General features: G+C 39.1%; 1 pseudogene; it reads left to right on the top strand.

The window, feature by feature from the left end:
- The first annotated feature begins 871 nt into the window (after positions 1-871).
- LOC145243234 (U2 spliceosomal RNA) lies at positions 872-1,015 on the top strand (annotated as a pseudogene).
- Positions 1,016-9,856: the final 8,841 nt, after the last annotated feature.

Here is a 9,856-nt window from a genome sequence, read left to right as displayed (position 1 = left end):
GCAATTCCATAAAGTAAAATTAAACAAGTAGCCTCTCAGCTAGCTGAGTGTGTATTCCATCCCTCCCCAATTAGGATGCCTCCAAGATCCCCACCCCCTCCTTCTTGGAATTTTTGTTTTCACCCCCTCCTCTAAATTTCACCCATCTTGGAGAGAAAGAAATACAAACTAACCCTCATTCCTTACCCACAAAATTTTCTTTTCTCCATTCACCCCCATTTAGAGGGCATCCCCACTTAGAGACTGACCCGCAGAAGCGAGGTTCCTTTTACAAACCTAGTGAAACGGGCAGTCTATCAACTAGACAGGGTTGGGAGGGTCTTACTAATCACCTTCCCCCCCCCCCCGCGCTGGACACAAATGAATTATTGTACCATTTTTATTGTTATCTTTTTTTTGTTTTTACACGTCAATAAAAAATGTTTTAAAAATTGGGAGTTAAGTAGGACGTCCCTCAGTATGAAAGGATGAATGCGGTATTATGGTGAAAGAAGATACTAGCTGAGAGAAACTTTTGATTTTGTTTAGTTCTGGAGTGACAAGGATGACCAACGACTCCCACAATCCCCCCTTTTGAGTTGTCCATGTGCCTAAGTTTTTTGTTCATTGTTGATTTTCAATGTATTTTTAACATGAATAAAGGATTTAATATCTCAAAGTGTAGTATCTGTTCCGGCAGATACTTCAAGCAAAGACCATATGTGGGGGAAACCCCACATATAAGACCTTGGTCAATGTAGGGGCAACCCTTCATACCAATTGTCACTATCCAGCTCCCCTATTCCCCGGGGAGTTGGTCACCATTTCCCCTTCACTCCTCACATTAAAAATCGGCCTTGTGCTTAATTTGCTCGGTAGGGGGAAAATAAATACCCTTTTCTTGGCCTTTTAGCCAAGATCAAAGTGTAGTATCTGTTCTTAATAGATGCTGTACTTATGTTTGTAATTTTTCCTTGGCCACATGGTTAAGATCACAGTGTAGTATCTGTTCTTAATAGATGCTGCACTTACATTTGTAACTTTTCCTTGGTTTCTCCTTCCATGCTAAGGCATTTTTAGTCGTATGCAAGTCACTCCATCGGTCGGTCTGTAACACATTTACATTTTATTTTTTTTTTTAAGCAAGGGATATGAAGTAACATTTTTGTCCCCCGATTTATCAGAGAGGGACCTATGTTTTCAATGGGTCCGTCTGTCTGTTAAGTCCGGATGATTGACGGATACCCGTCCATTAGTTTTTCCTGAAATTTTGTCACAAATTATATTTTAATATATAAATGTGCATAGTAAAAAAATTGTTTTTTTTTTTTTCGAAAAATCCTGTTTTGCCCGCAGGAGCTCAAAAGGGGTAAAAAATGACACTTTTTGTCCCGTAGCATTTGATCCATCCATTAGATTTTTCTGAAACTTGCCCAAAATGTGGAGGGCATTGTTCTTAATATAAATTCAGTATGGGTTACCCTGGCAAAAGTCTGGTTTTTGTCCTCCAGGGATTTTTTGTGCTGAAAACGCCCTTTCTTCTGGCGCGTTTCTCATATTTCTCAACAAAAACTTTATATGTCTATATAGTGGTTTCCCATGTTGCTGAATGTGTTAAGGTGTGAAACTGCACTGTTTGTCCATTGTCACTGGTATTCGGCATTCAAAGTGGCTCATAAGGGGTCAAAAATGTACCAAAATTGCAAATAATGACACTTTTTGCCCGATAAATTTTTACCTATCCATTAGACTTTTCTGAAACTTGTCCAAAATATAACTTTTCCTTGGCCACATGGCTAAGATCAAAGTGTAGTATCTGTTCCGGCAGATACTGCAAGCTATGACTAGCAAAGACCAGATGTGGGGGCAACCCCACATGCCTGACCTTTAACCAGCTCCCATTTCCCACCTCTCGGGAGCTGGTCCCCTTTTCCCTTCCCCCTCCCTTCACTCCTCACATTAAAAATTGGCCTTGTGCCTAATTTGCTCGGTGGGGGAGCAAATAAATACCATCTGTTCCGGCAGATACTGCACTTAAGATAATTTGTACCAGTCAATGGAGGGGAAACCCTCTATACTGGGACAATTATTATTTTTGGTAACCAGAGTGACCCCTTTTAGGGGAGCTGGTTTTTACCTCACATTAAAAACGGCCTTGTGCCTAATTTGCTCAGTGGGGGAGCAAATAAATACCATCTGTTCCGGCAGATACTGCACTTAAGATAATTTGTACCAGTCAATGGAGGGGAAACCCTCTATACTGGGACAATTATTATTTTTGGTAACCAGAGTGACCCCTTTTAGGGGAGCTGGTTTTTACCTCACATTAAAAACGGCCTTGTGCCTAATTTGCTCAGTGGGGGAGCAAATAAATACCATCTGTTCCGGCAGATACTGCAAGCTATGACTAGCTAGGACTAGCTATGACTAGCAAAGACCAGATGTGGGGGCAACCCCACATGCCTGACCTTTAACCAGCTCCCATTTCCCACCTCTCGGGAGCTGGTCCCCTTTTTCCCTTCCCCCTCCCTTCACTCCTCACATTAAAAATTGGCCTTGTGCCTAATTTGCTCGGTGGGGGAGCAAATAAATACCATCTGTTTCGGCAGATGCTGCACTTAAGATAATTTGTACCAGTCAATGGAGGGGAAACACTCTATACTGGGACAATTATTATTTTTGGTAACCAGAGTGCCCCCTTTTTGCCTACTTTTAGGGGAGCTGGTTTTTACCTCACATTAAAAACGGCCTTGTGCCTAATTTGCTCAGTGGGGGAGCAAATAAACACCATCTGTTTCGGCAGATACTGCAAGCTATGACTAGCAAAGACCAGCTATGACTAGCAAAGACCAGATGTGGGGGCCACCCCACATGCCTGACCTTTAACCAGCTCCCATTTCCCACCACTCGGGAGCTGGTCCCCTTTTCCCCTTCCCCCTCCCTTCACTCCTCACATTAAAAATCGGCCTTGTGCCTAATTTGCTCGGTGGGGGAGCAAATAAATACCTTCTGTTCCGGCAGATACTGCAAGCAAAGACCATATGTGGGGGAAACCCCACATATAAGACCTTGGTCAATGTAGGGGCAACCCTTCATACCAATTGTCACTATCCAGCTCCTCTACTCCCCGGGAAGTTGGTCCTCATTTCCCCTTCACTCCTCACTTTAAAAATCGGCCTTGTGCCTAATTTGCTCAGTGGGGGAGCGAATAAATACCTCAAAGTGTAGTATCTGTTCTTAACCGATGCTGCCCTTGTTTGTAACTTATAAGTAAATGTGTTACAGACCGACCGACCGACCGACGGAGAATAGTTTTTTTTTTTAAATGCATACTACAGTTTTTTTAGTCATGTGCAAGCAACTCTATAAGTCACTCACTCGGTCGGTCCGTAACCCATGTACTTTTTATTTCTTTTTATGTTTATTATACCACTATTTATTGGTTTTCGGGGTTTCTGAATATGAAAATAACGTTTCAAATTCCCTAAATCAAATAATTTTTGTGATATAAAGTGGAGGATCACTTTTCTGTATTAATTTAATGTAAAATGGTCACCCACTTTACAACCAGTCAGTCGCAAAGCCATTCAAGTCATTCTCCAGATCATTCAAGTTGTTTTTGAAGGATTCCAGTTATTTTTTAAGCATTCAAGTCATTCTTAAGGTCATTCAATTCATTCTTAAGTTCTTTAAAGTCATTCTAAGTCATTTATTTTTTATTCATTTAAGTCATTTCAGCCCATTTTTTGGTCATTTTAGTTTATCTTTAAGAATTTCATGTCAATCCTACATTCACGCATTCATTCATTACACAAGAGCATGCGACTAATGGCTATCAGCCTTGTTCTTGTAAACGTGAGTCATTAGTACCTACTATTATTACATCTCTTATTAGACTTTCACAGAGTTCACCAAATTCACATTCTTGGCCTAGTAATGAACTCATCAAACGATTCCACATCTTCCTGACGAGAAGTGAGAAACTGAAAACAAGAGAGTGTTACATTTCTTTGAGGGTTACAAAATTCTTCAAATTTGTCTAAAACTGTTGCAAATTTAAGGCTGTCTTCCTCAGTTTGAAAATCAAAGTTTCTATAAATTTTGCGGCCTTGTTTGTCTAGACATTGCAAAAGAATGCTTATTTTAACTTTGTCACTTTTCTTGAGTTTTTCCATTGCTGTTAAATATATTTTAAGGTCTTGTTTCAAAACCTTCCAGTCTTCAGAAAGATTTTCTGAGGAAAAATCAGGTGGAGGAGGCGGAATAAAATGCGAATCCATTTTATTTATTCATTTTTATTTTTTATTTTAATTTTATTTTATCTTTTTTCGCCAACAAAGCAAATGGGTTCTAAACTTCTGACACCATGTTGTATACATATATCATTATGTATGTGATTTATATAAGCAAAGTTTATCTATTTGTGAGTGTGATAATAAAATAAGTTTGTTTTACCGTGCAGATACTTATTTAATATCATTATGAGTGAGTAGAGATCAGGATGTTCTGTGGAAGAGATATGAGGAAAGAGATTGACTCCGAGTAGTTTAAAACACCTTTTATTTCAAGAACGCCATCTTACCGGAAGCCCTAGCTACCGGAAGTGTCCTCAACTGTCAACCCACAGTAAATGTCTTTCGTATATATATATGTATATATATATACATATATAACAATAATGGCATAATTCTGCCATATCATCTTAAAAAGTCTCCAATTTGCAGACAAATTCCCTTCCATAAATAGAGGTAGTGGAAGTCTTATCCCGGTAACACGTCTTTTTGTTTCTACCATGCAGCCTTCAGGTATTTTTCTTTTTACTCCGCGTGCACACAAACTAAACAAAACAATCAAATGTTACTTATCTGCATTTGTCCTCTTAAAATCCATTCTCCATTACATCCTTCATGCTTGAAAATCGTTTGATATCATCGCTGTCACCGTGTTTCATTATTATTTATATGTGGATGGTAATGAAATACAATAAACATGTGTGGGATCATCACTTCTTTATTCAGTGTTAAGCTACAATGACACCGCTCAAGGCGGTGTAAACCCTAATCAGTTCCTCATGCAATACAGGAGACCCGAGCCTCTGATCTGTGCAGTGCATGGACATGGCCTGCATCATAGCCATTCACAGAAAGAATGGGCAGCCAGGAGTGTGATGTAACACTTATTTTGCCAGAAGAGTTTGCCCTGCCATGACAAAAGTAGGAGTAAAGTTAGCTATTAAAACATGAGGAATCTATAGATCCAGTGCCAGTTCACTGAGAGAAGGGAAAATCTGAGAGGAGCAATGATTGACGACGTTAGGGAATAGGCATTAAGCACTATGGTGTTTAGCATTTCTTAACTATTACAGATTGTGGCTCATTGCGGTTTTCAGTGTGGAAACAGTTAACATGATAGGACTCAGCAAGTGTGAATCCTGAATTGTGAATATGGCCCACTACAGGAGCAACTCACAGATAAAGACATAGACTTCTGCAGCAAGGAATTCACAACATTCATAGATGAATGGAGGCAGGAACCCAAGGTTCAGTTGTGAATATGTCCTGGCTAAGAATGGCATAGCCAAGTGGTGTCACCGTACTATTGAACGAATCGTGGTCAGGATGCACAGTTCCATACCAGAGGCTGTTTACTGGTATAATGTGATCCCAAAAGACAGTGACTCCTATTTGACTGCACTAGTCAATGCCATTTACAGTTACGAAATCCAGGTGAAAGGAGTTGATATTATGCCACCATCAGCAGGTCCTGAGCACAGGTTGGAGATTGCATGTTGGTGGAGACACTGAAGAGTCGCTGTGTGATACAATGAGAAGCTCCTTTGAATAAGCCTTGTACCTGATGTATTGTACTCAGGAGGAGATACTAAGATATAGGCAGGTGCAGATATTTCAAAATGTCAGTACATATCAGCTTGGCTTAGATTGACAGGCGATGGCTGCCTATCCAAAATTGTTTCTGTTGTCGCAGTTTCAAATCACCATTTTTTTTCTCCTTCTTTGCCCCCGCTTCTTCTCTTACCGGCTAAACACGAGTGAAACGTTCGCCAAACACAAGTGCATTCACCAAACATGAGTGAAACGTTTGCCAAACACGAGTGAAACATTCTCCAAACACGAGTGCATTCACCACCCACGCGTGAAACGTTCGACAAAAACACGAGTGAAACATGCGGCTAAGCACGAGTGAAACGCACAAACATATATCAAGAAAACACCAACAAAACAGGCGATTTAATTTTTACCCTTTAGATGAAATTAATTTAGATGCAATCAACAAACTCCCAATCTACTCTTGAGTGCATAAATTTCATTCAAGAATTAAATAGAGTCTTTTGTTTGTTTTTATGGGGACCAACCTCACTAATATTACGTTGACAAAATGAATACAGCTCATTCTGGCCAAGTCGGGGAACTCGCCCAGGGAGCAACGACTGACGCTACCAGTCACGTTGTCCGAACCCACCAGCAGCAGGAGCAGCCATTCTGAGCAGCAGTTCAAACAACCCTTATCAGGGCTAATAAGTTTTTCACAAATGCGATTCACCACTGCTTGCTTCTTGAGACCCACCGGCAGCGAACTTCACTTCCAGTCTCCAGTGCTCCCGGCTCGCTCCAGCGCCTTCAGCTCATTCCTGCAGCTTTCCAGCTCTTGGTGCCTCTCAGCTCGCTCCAGCACCTCCAGATCACTCCTGCAGCTTTCCAGCCCTTGGTGTCTCCTGCAGCCTTGCCTGCCACTTTGCTCGTACTTGGCTCCCTGTCGGTCGTACGTTCCTAAACACTGATCCCTCCGTTCTCAGTGTTGTCCGTTCTCAGGGTCGTCCGTTCCTTAACACTGATCCCTCCATTCTCAGTGTTGTCCGTTCCTAAACACTGATCCCTCCATTCTCAGTGTTGTCTGTTCTCAGGGTCGTCCGTTCTTTAACACTGATCCCTCCATTCTCAGTGTTGTCTGTTCTCAGGGTCGTCCGTTCTTTAACACTGATCCCTCCATTCTCAGTGTTGTCTGTTCTCAGGGTCGTCCGTTCTTTAACACTGATCCCTCCATTCTCAGTGTTGTCTGTTCTCAGGGTCGTCCGTTCTTTAACACTGATCCCTCCATTCTCAGTGTTGTCTGTTCTCAGGGTCGTCCGTTCTTTAACACTGATCCCTCCATTCTCAGTGTTGTCTGTTCTCAGGGTCGTCCGTTCTTTAACACTGATCCCTCCGTTCTCAGTGTTGTCCGTTCCTAAACACTGATCCCTCCATTCTCAGTGTTGTCTGTTCTCAGTGTCATCTGTTCCTTAACACTGATCCCTCCATTCTTAGTGTTGTCCGTTCCCAAACACTGATCCCTCCATTGTCAGTGTTGTCCGTTCTCAGGGTTGTCCGTGCCTTAACACTGGTCCAATCCGTCTCAGTGTCCACCATCCATTCCGAACCGCCTTGTCGTCCAGCTGATCACTCCAGACCCAGTGAACAACCCTGAACCACACTACGTCTAGAGTACCTGTTCCCGACCTTAGCTTCCAGTGACGTGCAGCCTTCCAGGCGACCAGCAACCAGATCAAACGATTAATTTTTTTTTTGCTTCCTTTAAAAAAATAAAAGGCGAATCCTCGCCTTTAACCAAACAACCTGTGCCTGTTATTCCTCTTTGCCTTTTTGCTGTTTACCGTGTGCCTGTGTCTACCTTGTTAGTTGTTGGGTCGATTGTCCCCGGACGACTGGCCCCGCAACAATGTAACCGGGTGTACAGTGGCAAAAGCCAAACTTACTTGCTGTCATCAGAACATTTTTTAAACAATGACAATATTTCAGTGGCTTGGTTTTTAGTGTGTATGCATATTTCTCTCTTTATCTCTTCCCTTTCTTTCATTCTTCTCTCTTACTTATCACTTTCTTTCCCTTCCTCTTGAAAAAAGAGAAGAATTGATTTGTAGTGAAAACTGTTAAAGTCAGGTCAGTGAACGAGATGGGTTGTGTGCTTCATAGCAGTGTGAGTGATTTATTTTAGTGAGAATTTTTATTGTTGAATTTCAAGTGTTGTTTCTTCGTATTTTTGAAGATGAAACTGTCGATTTCGTATATTTTGTCGTAAAAAATTGGAAGGACTACTGCTACATTTCAGTTGAAAATGAATAAACCGAGAGTGCATTATCACACTCAATATTTTCAGACAATATTTGTCAGAAATTTGGGTTCACTTTGCTTTGAATGCTTATGCGAAAGATTCGTCTTTTGTTTGCTGGTTTTCTTTGAAAAATATGAGAAGATTGCATTATATTGGTAGTTGTCAGTAAGGGAAAAAATAGAAAATGAAAGGGCACTTGTACAGTTTAATCAATACATTAAAAAATGAAAATATCGAAAAAAGGTTATATTGTACGTATCCGTTTTGAACTGAAGATCTCTGAAAAAAAATTTCACTTAATTTGATCGAGTAGTTTTTTTGTTTCTTTTAAAAAAATTTTTCCAGCGGAAAAACACGTTTTTATGACGTTTTAGCTCGTTGAAGGCAGACATCTTTGATTTAAAAAAAAAAATTTGTTTGAATTTTTAACACGCCACAGAGAGATAACTCCAGTGAAAGCGCCGACACTTTTAATACTAGCTTTTCTTCCTAAAAATCGAACCTTTTGCTCGGTATCATAATAAATTGTTTTTTCGCTGTAAAACAAAAACTACTTGATGAAATTAAGTGAATTTTTTTTTCGGAGAACTTCATTCCATAACGGATATGTACAATTTAAACTTTTTTTTCGATATTTTCATTTTTTTTTTAATGTCTTGATTAAACTGTACAAGTAACAGTAAAACTCATGGGTTTGTATTACTGTACACATAGATTCGAAAAAGTTGTATAACAAATTAATGTTATCAAAGGCAAGATAAGTTACTTTTCTACCTAACTGGATATGTTGTTAATATTTTTATCGATTGTAACATGTTTATTCAGCTCGAAAAACATACGGTGTTTACCGATGTATTGGAGAATTTATAATGAGTTCATTTGTATTAACTCGACGGACATCTTTGTCTTAGCGTCGCCATTGGTTTATCATGTAAATATAGAGGGATGCGAATATAACAACATCATTTTTGGCCTGAGGATGTGATAAAGGAGAAGTCAAGATTCGATGATAAAACGTTGTGAAATAACCACGCAAGAGAAGTCCAAATAATCTCTAAAGTTCCAAAAAATAACATTCAACTCATGTGATTTTTCTCTAAATTAAATTAAAAAAATATTTCTGCACTAGTAACTTTTATTGTTTGTTTGTATTTAAATTATTTGTTTGATTTCAATTTTTTGTATTTTATCGTTTGTTTTCATTCTTAAAATTATCTATCGTTTGCTTTCAGTTTAAAAATTATTTATCGTTGGTGTTTAATATGTTATTTAATTCTTTGTTTCCTAAAGTCATAATTCACTTTTATCAGTATTAAATTGTATATTGCTTTAAAATTACTTAATTTTACATAGATAATATTTTTATTTTATATTGAATAAAGTTCAGTTTCAGTATTAATCGAACTGTGTTCCTTTTTCTTTTTAAAAATGGTTTATTGCTCTTTTTCAAATGGCCCTGAGTACTGACAGTCTAAATCTTACCTACATTGTCTGCTGGCATTTTTTAGTTAACAGGCCTTCTTCTTACTCTCGGGGGCCGTGATACAACCCGAAAATTATTACTTTGCTAGTCTTTTTTAGTGTAGTAATAATAATCTACTTATTTTTAAAGCCCCCCTCCCTCTCAAGAATACCTAATTTCCTTTATTTTTTATTTCTTTTTTACATTAAAATATTTTGAGATAAAATAAAATTAATAATTCGAAGTGATATGCACTTTCTCGAGATCGTACATTTTCTTATCTAACGG

This window comes from Euprymna scolopes, chromosome 21 (assembly GCF_053919585.1).
Source record: "Euprymna scolopes isolate OS-2025 chromosome 21, ASM5391958v1, whole genome shotgun sequence".
Taxonomy (NCBI): Eukaryota; Metazoa; Mollusca; class Cephalopoda; order Sepiida; family Sepiolidae; genus Euprymna; species Euprymna scolopes.
Note: the sequence above shows the minus strand (reverse complement) of the source record. Positions and strands in the feature narration are given on the sequence as shown.